At 37.7% G+C, this 17,684-nt stretch overlaps 1 protein-coding gene across 6 annotated transcripts in view; it reads right to left on the bottom strand.

The window, feature by feature from the left end:
• The window catches only part of LOC133556071 (RNA binding protein fox-1 homolog 3-like), a 981,253-nt gene that overhangs the window by 927,983 nt on the left and 35,586 nt on the right, over positions 1-17,684 (bottom strand). Inside the window, exon 2 of one of the 6 annotated variants that reach the window (XM_061905673.1) lies at positions 15,472-15,551. The exons of the other annotated variants lie outside the window; for them this stretch is intronic. The gene's annotated coding sequence lies outside the window, so the exon portion shown is untranslated. The remainder of the gene's footprint in view (positions 1-15,471; positions 15,552-17,684) is intronic. 6 annotated transcript variants of the gene reach the window in all.

Raw genomic sequence — 17,684 nt, forward strand, 5'->3', positions numbered from 1 at the left:
TTTTTGATTCGGGGGCCATTTTAGGTAAAAAATAATTTGGCCTAACAGCAGAGTGCTGATTGTAACATAACAACATTCATTTTGTAAGAAAAAAAAGGTTTAGGATATACGATATTATCAGAAAATGATCAGAGAGAATAATCAGAACAGGTTCTAGCTCACAGACTGAAACACAACCCATTGAAAACCGCCTCACTACAATATGAAGTATAAATGATAAAACATTGAATATCAAGAGTATGTGAACAACTCCTACCTGGTTCCCTTCCCTCCTTAAAATTGTTTAATCCGTCTCAAATATCAAGCAGCTATAGTGTGTCAAACATGTCGAAGCGTGGAGAGTGTTTTGCATTTTACCTATCATGCATTGTTGTGTGTTTTTAAATTGGGTATAGTGCTTAGGTATTGTTTTTATAAGTCGGTTAAGATAACTTTCTGTGTTGGTTTTAAATTATTTGGATCTGAACCATATCAACAATTTTACCAATACAGAAAACATCCAGTAGATGGCAACACATTTATATTGTTTTGACTTGAATGTGATCAAAAATGGCCTTGGCCAGAGTGTGGACGTTGGGGGGTTGGATACGGCCCATGGGCAGTGGTTTGGGGACACTGGGTTATGAGTGAGTGTTTATGGGTTAGATGTCGGGAATAAGGTTGAAAGTTAGTCGTTTGTAGTAGCTGACGGAGGTGAAGGCCGCTGAAGAAAGTCGCTGATGAGTTCCGCCTGAGCGCCTCCAAAAAGCGGCGAAGTTAGTCCATTAAGAGGAGATCAGTGAATTGTGTGCGAATGGGTAGACTCGTCCAAGTGGACGGCGAGCAAGGACAAGCGTGTCAAGGTGACTTCGGCTTCACATTTTCTCATCACAGTTTTTTTTTTTCTTTCTTGGCAGTGACAAAATGTCCATTAAAGTTTGGCTTTGCTGCAACACGAACGCGTCAACATCACTTTTTCAAACAGACACTTCATTAGGGACAGCTAATGTCGCCAAGACGTGTCCTTTAAGTCAGATTTTGTCTTTCTAGTCCGCCTCGTATTGTCCATCATCCGCCGACGCGTCCAATCAATCTTTACTGTTTGTCTTGTTGCAGTCGCGTTGGTGTTGCATCAGCTGTGAAGACATCACGGCGTGAGGTCAGCGCCGACACGGCTGCCGCCGTTAAATCAAAGCGTGAGAACGAGCGCCGCTGTCACCCACTCTGGGATGCCGTGACCTCGCCGCCAAGACGAAGCGTTGGCGGCCGGGCGTGTCCGCGTGGCCGCCGTGACACCGGCAGCAGACACATGCCAGGTTTTATGAATGTCCCGTTGAGAGTCAACACACAAGGTGGACGTCACGCAGAAAGAAAAAAAATGTCTGCAAAATAAAATAAGTGCTTGGTTCATCGCTTAATAAGTCCATGTTGTGGCTGTACTAACAGTAAGCATATTATGTTTACGTGAATGGAAAGACAGATGTCTACAACTTATGGGGACTTATAGACAAACACATCTTGACTACATATGTAAGTAAATACACAATGTGTTTACTATGTACAATAAGTGAATGGACAAACATGCTTATATTATATATGTAAGTAAATAAACAACCGGTTGTTTACTGTGTATAATAGGTGAATGGACCACATGCTTATATCATACATGCAAGTAAGTAGACAAACAGATGTATACTATGTATAACAAGGGATTGAACAAACATGCTTATATTATACATGTAAGTAAATAGACAAACAGATGTTTACAATATGTGTGTATGTGTGTATATGAATGGACAATCAGACGTTTACTGTATATGGTAAGTGAATAGACAAGCAAATGTTTACTTTATATGTGAATGTAAACGGGCAAGCAGATGTTTACAAAAAATGTGCAAGTGAGTGGACAAACAGATGTGTACTAACTATGTTTAAGTGAATTGACAAGACGTTTACTATATATATATATATATATATATATATATATATATATATATATATATATATATATATATACATATGGTAAGTGAACGAACAATCATATGTTAACTATACATGGTAAGTGATAGGACACCCAGATGTTTACAATGTATGTGTATGTGAATGAACAAGCAGATGTCTACTTTGTATGGTAAGTGAATAGACCAACAGATGTTTACTCTGTATGTGTATGTGAATGGACAACATATGTTTACTATGTATGTGTATGTAAATGGGCAAGCAGATGTTTACTTTGTATGTGTATGTGACTGGACAAGCAGATGTTTACTATGTATGGTAAGTGAATGGACAAACAGATCGTTACTATGTATGTGTACATCAATGGACAAGCATGTATGATAAGTGAATAGACCAACAGATGTTTACTCTATATGTATGTGAATGGACAACATATGTTTACTATGTATGTGTTTGTAAATTGGCAAGCAGATGTTAACTAAAAGGTGTAAGTGAATGGACAAACAGATGTTTACTTTATATGTGTGTGTGACTGGACAAGCAGATGTTTAGTATGTGTGGTAAGTGAACGGACAAACAGATCGTTACTATATATGTGTACATGAATGGAAAAGCAGATGTTTACTATGTATGGTAAGTGGATGGAAAACAACAGATGCTTACTATATATGTGTATGTAAACGAACAAGCAGATGTTTACTATGTATGGTAAGTGAATGGATGGACAAATGTTTACTATGTATGTGTACATGAATACAATATCCGATGTTTACTATATATGGTAAGACAAGCAAATGTTCACTATATATGTCAATGTAAATGGGCAAGGGGATGTTTACTAAACATGTGTAAGTGAATGTTTACAATATATATTTGTATACTAATTGACAGGCAGATGTTTACTATATATGGTAAGTAAATGGACAAACATATGTTTATTATACAGGGTAAGTGAATGGGAACCCAGATGTTTACTATATACGTGTATGTGAATGAACAAGCAGATGTTTACTATGTATGGCAAGTGAATGGGGACCCTGATATTTACTCTATATAAGTATGTGATGTTTACTACATATGTGTATGTGAATGGACAACAGATGTTTACTATGTAATGCAAGTAAAAGGGGCAAACAGATGTTTACTATATACGTGTACAGTATATGAATTGACAAGCAGATGTTTACTATGTATGGTAAGTGAATGGACAAACAGATGTTCACTATGTATGTGTATATGAATGGACAATCAGACATTAATATCAATAATAAGCGAATAGACAAGCATGTGTTCATTATATGTGTATGTAAATGGACAAGCAGATGTTTACTAAACATGTGTAAGTGAATAGACAAACAAACAGATGTGTACTATGTATTTGTATATGAATTGACAATCAGACACTATATATGGCAAGTAAATGGACAAACAGATGTTTACTATATATAGTAAGTGAATGGGGACCCAGATATTTACTGTGTATGGCAAGTGAATGAACAAGCCGATGTTTACTGTGTATGGCAAGTGAATGGACAAACAGATGTTTACTCTATATACGTATGTGAATGGAAAACAGATGTTTACTATATATGTGTATATGAATGGACAACAGATGTTTACTATGTAAGGCAAGTAAATGGACAAATAGATATATATTATGTATGTGTATATGAATTGACAGGCAGATGTTAACTATGTATGGTAAGTGAATGGACAAACAGATGTTCACTATATATGTGTATATGAATGGACAATCAGACATTTACTATATATGATAAGCGGATAGACAAGCACGTGTTCATTATTTGTGTATGTAAATGGGCAAGCAGATGTTTACTAAACATGTGTAAGTGAATAGACAAACAAACAGATGTGTACTATGTATTTGTATATGAATTGACAATCAGACACTATATATGGCAAGTAAATCGACAAACAGATGTTTACTATATATAGTAAGTGAATGGGGACCCAGATATTTACTCTATATGTGTATGTGAATGAACAAGCCGATGTTTACTGTGTATGGCAAGTGAATGGACAAACAGATGTTTACTCTAGATACGTATGTGAATGGAAAACAGATGTTTACTATATATGTGTATATGAATGGACAACAGATGTTTACTATGTAAGGCAAGTAAATGGACAAATAGATATATATTATGTATGTGTATATGAATTGACAGGCAGATGTTAACTATGTATGGTAAGTGAATGGACAAACAGATGTTCACTATATATGTGTATATGAATGGACAATCAGACATTTACTATATATGATAAGCGGATAGACAAGCACGTGTTCATTATTTGTGTATGTAAATGGGCAAGCAGATGTTTACTAAACATGTGTAAGTGAATAGACAAACAGATGTGTACTATGTATGTGTATATGAAATGACAATCAGACACTATATATGGCAAGTGAATGGACAAACAGATGTTTACTATATATAGTAAGTGAATGGGGACCCAGATATTTACTATACATGTGTATGTGAATGAACAAGCCGATGTTTACTGTGTACGGCAAGTGAATGGACAAACAGATGTTTACTCTATATAAGTATGTGAATGGAAAACAGATGTTTAATATGTATGTGTATATGAATGGACAACAGATGTTTACTATGTAAGGCAAGTGAATGGACAAATAGATCTTTACTATGTATGTGTATATGAATTGACAGGCAGATGTTAACTATGTATGGTAAGTGAATGGACAAACAAATGTTCACTATATATGTGTATATGAATGGACAATCAGACATTTACTATATATGATAAGCGAATAGACAAGCACGTGTTCATTATTTGTGTATGTAACTGGGCAAGCAGTTGTTTACTAAATGTGTAAGTGAATAGACAAACAAACATGTGTATATGAATTGACAACCAGACACAATATATGGTAAGTGAATGGACAAAACAGATGTTAACTATATATGGCCCCCAGATGTTTACTATATATGTGTATGTGAATGAACAAGCAGATGTTTACTATGTATAGCAAGTGAATGGACAAACAGATGTTTACTCTATATGGGTATGTGAATGGACAACATGTTTACTCTATATGGGTATGTGAATGGACAAACAGATGTTAGTTTGATACAAGTATGCTGTGCTGTCACGGAATGTGAGAAATGGTGTCGATGATTTATGTTCTCCAGTCAGGGCGCGATAGTCAGGACGTGTGGATGCGGTCGCCATGGCGACGCCATAGCAGCGGTGTGAGGAAATTGAGCAAAAAGCGGCGTTGCCATAATCCAGTAAGTCACACCCCCCTGGAGAGAAAGCGGTGGGCTTCACGCCACATTTCACCTTGTCCTCGCTGGCCAGGCAGGAAACGGATGGAAAGTGGATTAAACGTGGATTAAACGTGCACGGCCGGACAAGAATGGCGAGCAGAAAGGTGCGTCCCGTGCTTCAACCAGGCCCATGCTGAGCGCCATCACATGCTGCAGGTGGTTCAAATGTCGGCCTGTGTCCATGATGAACACGAACACAGGCGTCCACCGCCGCCGTTGGACTTGAAGGACTAGCGTGGATCGTAATGTGGAAGTAATCATCCTCTTCTGACCCACCTTGTCCTCTGCCAGGATTTATAGCAGCCAATTACTGATCTCTATTACCCAGCGTGCCAGGGGGAGGGAATCAGACGGGCGCACAGACGGCGCTGTCTGACGCTTGGCCCGGTCATGTGACCGTGCGAGGACGTCTGCTTCATGGAGCTGTGATGGATTCTCTCCTCTGTGGTCCAAACACACCACTGAAGCAACAACAAAACCCTCACCACATCTCCGAGGGTGTTTTAAACGACACAAGATATGAGATCACAGAGAGTACTTTCACTTTCTAAAACGGTATATTGGAGAGTCCACCCAGATCCTTCAGTTCTAAGTCTGAAATGGTGACAGGCGATTATGGAATGGGACACATTTATGTATCCTTGCGCTATGCCATCACAAACTGACGTATTCCTGTGAAAAGCACATTCTGACCAGAAAAAGCATCTTTTCCACCCTCCCCCCCTCTAAACTGAGCTTACTCCCTCCCTCCCACCTTGTATTGTAAAGCAGTGGTTCTAAACATTTTTTTTCAATGATGTACCCCTGTGAACATTTTTTTCAATTCAGGTACCCCTCAATCAGAGAAAAGCATTTTTGGTTAAAAAAAAAAAAAGAGATAAAGAAGTAAAATACAGCACTATGCAATCAGTTTCTGATTTATTAAATTGTATAACATTACAAATATTGCTCATTTGTAGTGGTCTTTCTTTCTTGAACTATTTGGAAAAAAAATAACAAAATAACTAAAAACTTGTTGACAAATAAACAAGTGATTCAATTATAAAGAAAGATTTATACTCATACAGTAGAAGTAATCATCAACTTAAAGTCTCCCGTCCAAAGGCAAAACCTAGTAACTCACTTCTAGCTGATTTTGAGAAAACAAAGGAAAACCAATCTATCTAAATGCTGTCTTACAAAGATCTACAAAGTCATCAAACGTATAGATGTTTTCTTGAGCTTTCATTTTCTTGCTGATTGAGCCATGGATTGAATCTGCTCTCATGAACGTGTGCCCTTTCTCCAGATACTTGATCACAATCGCGGGTGGGCCACATTCTGCGTTTGCACATTGGGCAAGAGCCGTGTACAGCGTCCAGTTTTTATTTTGACCTCCACAGTTATCTGCCCAAAAGAGTATGCAAGGGGGAAGAATCAAGAACAAAACATTTAATGAAGGTGCTTGCAAGGTCCTGGGCCAATCTTCCAAATATCCCCTCGTGCCATAATATCACATAATCAGGTTGACCGTCGGCCCCCATTCGTGCAAATGTCTCATTAAGGACAATTAGGCGACTGACAAAGAAGCTCCGATTGGTCCCTTGAGATACTAGGTTTTTCTGTTGTATCTACGCGGTTATGTGGTAGTTGCTAAGTCCTGCCATGCGCGTAACAGCTTACTTACGGAACAAATGACAATATCGCATACACTAATGTAAAGCATATCACCTAGGAACTCCAAAATTATTATCAGCTCAGTTTTGCCTAAAATTTAGTTACTGGGTTTTGCCTTTGGACGGGAGAAGTGCCCTCTTTGGGGATTGTAATAGAGATCCATCTGGATTCATGAACTTAATTCTAAACATTACTTCCCAAAAAAAGAAATCTTTAACATCAATATTTATGGAACATGTCCACAAAAAATATGTCTGTCAAGACAGTTTATGAACTTACATTCATATTTTGTTGAGGAATTATTCAGCAAATATATGCATAAAGGATTTTTGAATTGTTGCTATTTTTACAGTATTAAAAAAAAAATCCGACGTACCCTTTGGCATACCTTCAAGTACCCCCAAGGGTACGCGTACCCCCATTTGAGAACCACTGTTATAAAGACTAATGCATCCCTCTACTATTGCGCACTCCTTGCATGCCTTGCAAAGAATGTGACCCGTGCCTTTTGAGATGCTCAAGCTTTTTAATTGAATCCAAGAAAGACGATGTTGTTTGACTACTTGATTAGAAAATATCCAATACAACCAGAATTGAAGGTGAGCAATTGTGCAAACAATAGCAACCGTCTAAAGTTCGAACCATTCTCTAAAATGGTTGCCCGACTCTCATGCTTTTGCCCACCTTGCCTGATCACGCCTCAATGGGGCCTGAAACTGACAGTTAACTAGGCGTGAGTGTGCCGAGCTCAAACACATTGTTCTCCACTCGCGCTCCCGCACCTGGTGTTTCATGACGCTATTAAAACCGGCAAGAATAAAATATGTGTCTGTGCGCCTAGATAACAAACAGGGTGAAATCATAGTTTTTATCCTTCTAGCAAAGACGAAAGCCAAATGTGGTTGTTTTTTTGGACATTTTGAGCGTGACAATTACGCAATTTAACCATTTAACATTTCTCACGCTTATATTTTGCAAATTAATAAAAAAATTAATTTTTTCATAATAATGAAGTTTATTTCTGGCGACTTGCCGTAGTTTTAGTGACTCTGATCGACTGACCAAGATAACTAATCCCAGACTAATACATCAGTCTTTTGTTCCTCAATCAAACCAAGCAAGGTATCAAGCAATATAAACCAATCAGAAGCAAAGTAAAGCGGAAGTATGGCTGTCACAATGCGCGAAAGACCACAACTTAAAGTACCATAAATTCCTCACTATAAGCCGCTACTTGTTTCCAACGATTTAAACCCTGCGGCTTTTAAAATAGTTTGGCTGATTTACGGATATTTATTTGCTGACGGCCATTATGACAATAGTTTTAATAAAACACATGCAAAGACACCGAAATGGTGAGTTATCGTTTAGGCTATGGTGCCATCTTTTGGACGAGCTCGTTCACTGCAGGTGCTGCCAGGTGACGGCCAACAGTGTATCCTGCCATTCCGTTTTCGAATCGTCCATAGCATTTCCAATCATAAGGATTCTTCATGTATCACTTCAAGAAACATTTGGAGGTTTTAAAATATAACCACAAGGATTCTTACTTACTAAAGGGTCCCATGTGTGATGTCTGTAGGAGGGTTTTCATGCATATTTTTTACGTGCTGTTGCAATAAATGACACTAACATTGTTAACATTAGCTAATATCCTATGTGTCTGTGTTAGTATTATTAACTTACAATGGGATTATGTCTGTATCGTTTTAGTTTCACAAATTCTTCAGTAAATTCCCCGAAACGTCACCTTGGAGTTATTGAGTCGTTTTAGCTGATTGGAGAGCTGACTTTTGCCGACTTCTGTTTTGTTTTGCTCGATTGTAGCTGAGATAGGCACTAGCGCGGTAGAAAATGGATGGATGGAAATATATATATATGTATATATATATATATATATATATATATATATATACATCTCCATTTTGTACCGCTTATTCCCTTCGGGGTTTCGGGGGGTGCTGGAGCCTAGCTCAGCTACATTTGGGCGAAAGGCGGGGTACAACCTGGACAAGTCACCCCCTCATTGCAGGGCCATATATATATATATATATATAGTGTAAATCAGGGGTCCTCAAACTACGGCCCACCAGCATCCAAAATCCGGCCCGCGTTAAGTCCCAAGTTAAAATATGTCAGGCTTGGACTGTGGATGTTTGTGCTTCCTCGATGCAAGGATGATGTGGGACTAGTCAGGCATGAATGTAAGTACATGATATTTATTAAATAAACAAACAAACTACAAAAAGGCAAACCAAGGATGCGCTCTGTGGCGGATAATAATCTATACTATACTTAAAACAAAACAGCACAATGGCATGATTATATACAAACAAAACAAAACTAACACTGTGGCATAAATAAATAAACTTACACGGCATGGAACTGTGGACGAGGACGTGAAGGTTGGAACAGCACGGGTAGGGTGCGTGCGAGTGTGAATATCCCAGGACGAAGACAAGAAAAAGAGTGACTTAAATAGCTATGATCATTAGTGAAAACAGGTGTGAGGCTGAGTACAGGGACGTGACAGGTGAAAACTAATGAGTTGGCATGGAAACAAAACCAGGAAGTGCAAAACGTGACTGAATGTCCAAAAACTAAACATAGCATGACCAAAACCAAAACATAACTTACAGGCGTGACAAAATAAAACATTTTTTTTTTTTTAATTTATTTATTTTATTTCTTTTAAATCTGTCCTTTCTAATCCATTTTACTGTTGTTACCTGATGTGTCTCCTAGCCGCTCAGTCAAAACATATCGTTGTAGAATGCATTTAGGTATATATATATATATATATATATATATATGGTAAATGGTAAATGGGTTATACTTGTATAGCACTTTTCTACCTTCAAGGTACTCAAAGCGCTTTGACACTATTTTCACATTCATACACACACACATTCACACACTGATGGCGGGAGCTGCCATGCAAGGCCCTAACCACGAACCATCAGGAGCAAGGGTGAAGTGTCTTGCTCAAGGACACAACAGGAGTGACGAAGTTGGTAGAAGGTGGGGATTGAACCAGGAATCCTCAGGTTCCTGGCACGGCCACTCTCCCAACCGCGCCATATATATATATATATATATATATATCCATCTATATATATATATAAATATATATATATATATATATATATATATATATATATAGATAGATAGATAGATAGATAGATAGATAGATTAGGGCTGGGCAACGATTAAAAATTTTAATCGAAGTTAATCGCACTATTTCTCTGATTAATCGCGATTAACTGCATTGTATACGCAAAGCCCAATAATGAAATCAAAAGTAGTGTGTAGTGCACCTTTATTGGAATATTCTCCCACATGAACAAAAGCGCCAAAACATTTGTTGTGCAAACACAATTTAAATCAGTCCTTGTTAAACAGTAGCAGTTACATAGCATATTTTATGAAAATCAACTCAAAAAATGTAAATACAAACATTTAAGCTTATTGCCACTGCCAGGGTATTTAAGTTATCCTCTTTGTTATGGAAAATAAATATAATCTACATACAAATCTCTGAGCCACAATCATAACGTCTGAACAGGCAACTTCTGAGGTAACAGCAGAAACATTTTTTTTATCAGGGATCTTATGTTTAAAAAACCTATATTATAGGTAGTCGGCTGTTTTAATTTTTAATCAAATTATCCATAGTAGCAATATTAATAATGTTGTGTTTATTCTGCGTAGTGCACTTAAAATAATTATGACCATATCTAGGAATTGATATGATGGGAATTTTCCGATTGTTTGCTTGGTGCTTTGAGAAACTGAACGCATCATATACATGGTACTATATTGTGATGTTATGAGCCAGGGAATAAAAGAACTACCCTACCCAGCATGCAACAGGAGTGACGAGCATGCGCGGTAGCCCGGTATAGGTTGTGTCGCCATGACGGCATCTTGTATGTTGTGATATGCACGCTCTGAAAGTAAACGTTAAGAACTCAGCCAACACTCCTCGTCTGCATTATTCATAAATAGACAGACAACACAGATACTCCGCTGCTTCACGGCCGCTGGATGTAGCCGGCAAAGTATTCCCATGCTAGCTAGCCGGTCCAGCAAGCACGCGTCATTCAGTCCAAAACGGCCCGATCCATCCACATTCAGAATTGTCTGGCGGTCGTAAGTGATCCCGGAGTGACCACGCTGTAAGCCAGCCATGAAATTTGCAGAATTGTCCGGTATTTTTGCCAAATGTTCCATCTTACCAAGAGCCCCTCGACGCCGAAGCTTTTCCGGGCGACGCCATCTTGTTAAGAAAAGGCTTTAACAAAATAAAAGCATGTAAACAACATACGCAAATGTGCGATAAAATAATTGTCGGCGTTAATAGATTGATGAGTTAACGCGTAATTAACGCATTAATTTGCCCACCCCTAATATATATATATATATATATATATATATATACTATAAAATAGTACACATTTTTATATTGTCCTTTGTTGTTTTTTTATTGTAGCAACATGGTGGTTAACGTTTTGGAGACTTGTGTATGCGTGTGCATGTTATATCCATCCATCCATTTCCTACCGCTTGTCCCTTTTGGGGTCGCAGGGGCGGGGTACACCCTCTATATATATATATATATATATATATATTTATATATATATATATATATATATATATATATACATATATATATGTATATATATATATATACATATATATATATATATATATCTTATTAGGGCTGCGAATCTTTGGGTGTCCCATGATTCGATTCAGTATCGATTCTTGAGGTCGCGATTCGATTATATATCGATTTTTTCGATTCAACGCAATTCTCTATTCAAAAACGATATTTTTCAAAATTTCAAAACGATTCTGTATTCATTCAATACATAGGATTTCAGCAGGATCTACCCCAGTCTGCTGACATACTAGCAGAGTAGTAGATTTTTGAAAAAAAAGCTTTTATAATTGTAAAGGACAATGTTTTATCAACTGATTGCAATAATGCGAATTTGTTTTAACTATTAAACGAACCAAAAATATGACTTATTTTATCTTTGTGAAAATATTGGATACAGTGTGTTGTCAAGCTTATGAGATGCGATGCAAGTGTAAGCAACTGTGACACTATTGTTCTTTTTTTTTTCATTTTTATAAATGTCTAATGATAATGTCAATGAGGGATTTTTAATCACTGCTATGCTGAAATTATAACTAATATTGATACTGATGTTGATAATATTCATTTTTGTTTCACTACTTTTGGTTTGTTCTGTGTCGTGTTTGTGTCTTCTCAATTGCTCTGTTTATTGCAGTTCTGAGTGTTGCTGGGTTAGGTTTGGTTTTGGAATTGGATTGCATTGTTATGGTATTGCTGTGTATTGGTTTGTTTGATTGATAAAAAAAAAAAAAAATCAATTTTTTTTTTTAAAAATGAGAATCGATTCTGAATCGCACAACGTGAGAATCGCGATTCGTATTCGAATACATTTTATTCCCACCCCCCTAATATATATATATATATATATATATATATATATATATATATATATATATATATATATATATATATATATATATGTGTATATATATATATATATATATATATATATATATATATATATATATATATATATATATATATATATATATATATATATATATATATATATATATGTGGCTTGTTAACCCACCAGCATATTAGCTGGAACTTAAAAGAAAGAAGTGATGGGAAGAATGAAGAAAGCGGGGAAGGTAGGCACAGCTGTGTTGTGAAAGGACCAGAGTGTTGAGATGAAGGTTGAAGTGGTAGTGAAGATAATACGGAAGGAAATCAGGATGGGGGTAGACTAAAAGAGGAGAGGGAGACCCGTGGGTTAGAAGAAGGAAGCCGTGTAAAAAAACAACATGACACTGAAAGGAAGGAGAATGAAACTGAGGGTTTCAATTAAAAAGTCGTATTAAGATTGGAAGAGCAGGGAGGTGTCTCGTCCAAGGTGCTAAAAATCAGGGTAAAATGAAATACTGACACATGTATTTTGTCAAAATGATTGTTATAATTGTCATTTTTGATTCCTGGTTTTATCTGGCTTGCATTAAGAGGCCACAGTGCAGGGACAGCCGCTGGAGGTCTTAAAGGGGAACTACACTTTTTATTTTTTTTTTAGAATTTTGCTTATCATTCATTTGTGTTTCTTTTTTTATGCATTATAACTCGTAAATAAATGCTAGCAAAAGTCAGCTAGCAATGGCATCGACCCAGCAGGCACAAGACATTGAAACAACGTTGAGAACTTGGTGAATTCGGCTCTGACGTTGATATGATCATTGAAAAGTGTTCATTTCCCAACCAATATTTTGCAACACAAATACAACGTTGAAATGTGCTTTTTTGACGACATTTGAAACTACAAACTATTATACACTACTACAAGACTATTACAGCAAAAACTATGATACTCTAGTAAAATACTACAACCATAAACAACAATGCACTAGCAAAATACTACCACAGCAAAAAACTATAATTCAATATTACAACTAGAAACTACAATACACTACTACAATTCTATTACAGTAAACGACTACAATACACTACTAAAATATTATTACAGGAAAAAATATATAATACACCAGTAAAATGCTACAACTAAAACCTACAATGCACTACTACGATAAAAATGTTTCCCAACCAATGTTTTGCAAAACAAATACAATGTTTTTGAGGACGTTTATTCAATGTCAGGTTGTGATGTTGATTTGACTGTTGAAATTTGATACTTTCCCAACCAACAATGTGGATGCAACGTTGGACATCTCACTTTACAAATACAACTATTTTGCAACGTTGTTTTAAAGTCAGCTTTTAAGGACACGTATAATCAACATTGTGTACTTCTATAAAGTGTTCTAAAATGCATCAAAAAACCTCCTTCAAGGTGTTATATACATTCTGTAAGTATATATGTGATGTATCCATCCATTTTCATGTGTATAAAATAGTCAGGTAGTGTCATGAATACAAAGGATTATGGGTATTTGTTGTGTTGCGTTTATGTTGTGTTACTGTGAGAATGTTCTCCCGAAATGTGTTTGTCGTTCTTAATTGGTGTGGCTTCAAAGCGTGGCGCATATTACTAAGAGTGTTAAAATTGTTTATGTCACAACCATTAGTGTACTCTGTGTCACCCAGTATGCCTTGCAGTCGTGTGCGTGTTGCCATGGAAGCCACACACAACATGATGCTGGACTGACAAGCAAATTGTGTATGATGTAGAAGGTGACAAAGCCAATGGCTTCCTAGCACGCCTTAATATTAAATATCTGGGTGACTGCCGGCAGTCATTCAAGAGAATAATAGCGTCTCCTATTGACTTCTTCGCTTTATGACATGGGTCTTAAATGGCTCTTTGAATTGCAAAGGATATCGATCCCAGAACCATGTATATCAAATACCTCCGGATGGTTCAACCGCCACCTGCCTGAATCTAATTAAAATCAATTTTTTCTTCATGTCAACCGCCCGACCCGCGGTTTACCCGCGGAGTCCGCGGATGAGACGGCAAACCGCGCATCTCTACTGTACAATGTCTGCTCTCACTGGGATGCTGACTGATATGTTTATATCTTCCCATTTAGATGTAGAATTAGTCATCATCTTCACAAAAGGTTAAAAAAAAAAAGTTGTGCGAACGAGCGTCTTTTCGTGTCTTTCTCCCCATCTCCGGGTACAAGTTGGATGTCAAAGTCGACCAACTTCTCGGTTTATGTCCGGAATCTTCTACTATCCAGGTGAGAGGCATGATTTCTAATCCCGAATTAACTTTCACCATTTCAGGGGCGATGCAACAGCTCAGTATGTCAATATAGAAGCATAAGCTAGTTAGCGATCTGACAATTTAGGGACAATGATGATACAGAAATGTATATTTTTGAGCCTGAATATAAGGGAGATGATCTACAAGTTTTCGAAGCTAAACAGATGTGTCACGGCGGGGTTTTCGCAAATTCGTTCTTACGAAATGCAGACGGACCACTCCGGACATGGTGTGCAGGTAGGAACATGATTTAATCATCAAAACTCAAAGAGGTACAAAAAACAGAAAACGAGCCGACAAAACAAGGTGCCTGATCGCACTCGAAGCTAAAAGCTACACTTTCCATGGACTATGGACAACAAATAAACACGTAACTTTGGCATGAAACAAACAACTTACGTAGCAGGTTTCATGAAGCAAATACTTGGCATAAACTTGGAATCAGACATTAAACAATCAATGACGCCAGGCCGACTGACTGGCAAAGGCATGCTTAAATAGTGTCTCTTGATTAGACCCATGTGAGCGTCCCGAACACCAGCGGCAGGTGAAAATCATAAGTAGCTATGGCAACCAAACCAAACTCAGGTGTCAAACAGGAACTAAAAGAGTCCAGAACTAACCGAACATAACAAAAACATGAACCGGACCACGGATCATGACAAGATGCAACTTTAGTGAAACACTAAGCATCATGTTGTATCGTTGCTAAGTGCTAAACAAGAAATACAAACTACAAACATAATAAAACAATCACTTACTGTACAATGTCTGCTCTCACTTGGATGCCGACTGATGGGATCTTTATATCTTCCTTTTAGATGAAGAATGAATCATAATCCTGAAAAAAAGTGGCACAAACAAGCTTCTTTTTGTGTCTGTCTCACCATCTCCGTGTCCAAGTTGGATGTCAACGTTCACCCACTTCTAGGTGTATGTCCACAACCTTCTACTATCTAGGTGAGAGGCATGATTTATAATCTAGAATTATCTTTCACCAACTCAGAGGCAATTCAGCACCTCAATAAGTCAACATTGCAGAGTGCTCTATCGCTAAAAGACGGTTAACGAGTCACATAATGTAAAGGGAGTATTGTTGGCGGTGTTGGGATGGAAGTTTTTTTAGTGGGCTTTAAGGGGCGCAGTAAACACAATTATGTCAGGCTTTTTTGTTAGCTGACTCTTGCTAGCGTTTATTTGCAATTTAGAATGCATTGAAAAAAGAAAAACATACAGTATGTGGTCTTGTGAATAATAGCATCAAAAAAACATCAGTGTGTAAAGGATATCACCACATGGGCTCAGGAAAACTTCAGAAAACCACTGTCAGTAATTACAGTCTGTCACTACATCTGTAAGTGCAAGTTAAAACTGTACTATGCAAAGCGAACGCTATTTATCATCAACACTCAGAAACCCTGCCGGCTTCGCTGGGCCCAAGCTCATCCAAGATGGATTCATGCACAGTTTAACAGTGTTCTGTGGTCTGATGAGTCCACATTTCAAATTGTTTTTGAAATTCCGAAAAATAAAATAAAAATGCTGTTTCCCTTTAAGGTATGAATCAATGTTTTTCGAACGCATTTGTTCATTTTCGGAAAATTGGCAGCCTTGAATGTAGTAAGTAGCAAACGTTAGCATTTGTTAGCGAGCATTAGTATGTTTGATCCATAGTGTCAGGGAATTGGTCCATGTTGAATGAAACGGTTAGCGTCACATGAGTCCCGGCTAATCCCACAAATTGGACACATGTTCCGTGTGGAGGACTAAAAATAGCGTGCTGACAGATCAATGGGGGCCTCCAGAGAGGAAAGATGGGGGTTGAAGCTTCTCTCTTCCTACACGCCCTTGCTTCTCATCAATAATTATTTCCCATAATTCACTGGTGGATTGCGGCGTGGAGGGAAGTAGGAGACCTTGAACAGAGAGTTTCAAGCCAATCCTCCTAAATGAATCCTCTTTGTCAGGACACACTTTTTCCCCTCAACAACCTGCTCTTTATTTACGGTGGCAGCTCACCCACAATTTTCCTCCATCTTGAAGGGAAATGGCGAGCAAGGCAAGGTGGCGGCGAAGGGGCGGGCTTCGGGTGGCCTCATTCAGCTTTAGGGCAGACGAGTTCATCCACAATCATAACACAACACACACAACAACACAAAACAACACAACAAGCCAGCGCCTTCTGCGTGTATTTTCAACCAAAACACAGAAAAAACTTAACTCACTTCTATAAACCCTGTTTCCATATGAGTTGGGAAATTGTGTTAGATGTAAATATAAACGGAATACAATGATTTGCAAATACTTTTTAACCCATATTCAATTAAATATGCTGCAAAGACAACATATTTGATGTTCAAACTGATCAACATTTTTTTTTGTGTAAATAATCATTAACTTTAGAAATTGATGCCAGCAACACGTGACAAAGAAGTTGGGAAAGGTGGCAATAAATACTGATAAAGTTGAGGAATGCTCATCAAACACTTATATGGTACATCCCACAGGGGTGCAGGCTAATTGGGAACAGTTGGGTGCCATGATTGGGTATAAAAGCAGCTTCAATGAAATGCTAAGTAATTCACAAACAAGAATGGGGCGAGGGTCACCAATTTGTAAGCAAATTGTCGAACAGTTTTAGAACAACTTTTCTCAACGAGCTATTGCAAGGAATTTAGGGATTTTACCATCTACGGTCCATAAAATCATCAAAAAGCTCAGAGAATCAGGAGAAATCACTGCACGTAAGTGATGATATTACGGACTTTCGATCCCTTTGACGGTACTGTATCAAAAACCGACATCAGTGTGTAGAGGATATCACCACATGGGCTCAGGAACACTTCATAAAACCACTGTCAGTAACTACAGTTGGTTGCTACATCTGTAAGTGCAAGTTAAAGCTCTAATATGGAAAGCCAAACCCATTGATCAACAATACCCTGAAACGCCGCCAGCTTGGCTGGGCCCGAGC

This window comes from Nerophis ophidion, linkage group LG07 (assembly GCF_033978795.1).
Source record: "Nerophis ophidion isolate RoL-2023_Sa linkage group LG07, RoL_Noph_v1.0, whole genome shotgun sequence".
In the NCBI taxonomy this organism is placed as follows: domain Eukaryota; kingdom Metazoa; phylum Chordata; class Actinopteri; order Syngnathiformes; family Syngnathidae; genus Nerophis; species Nerophis ophidion.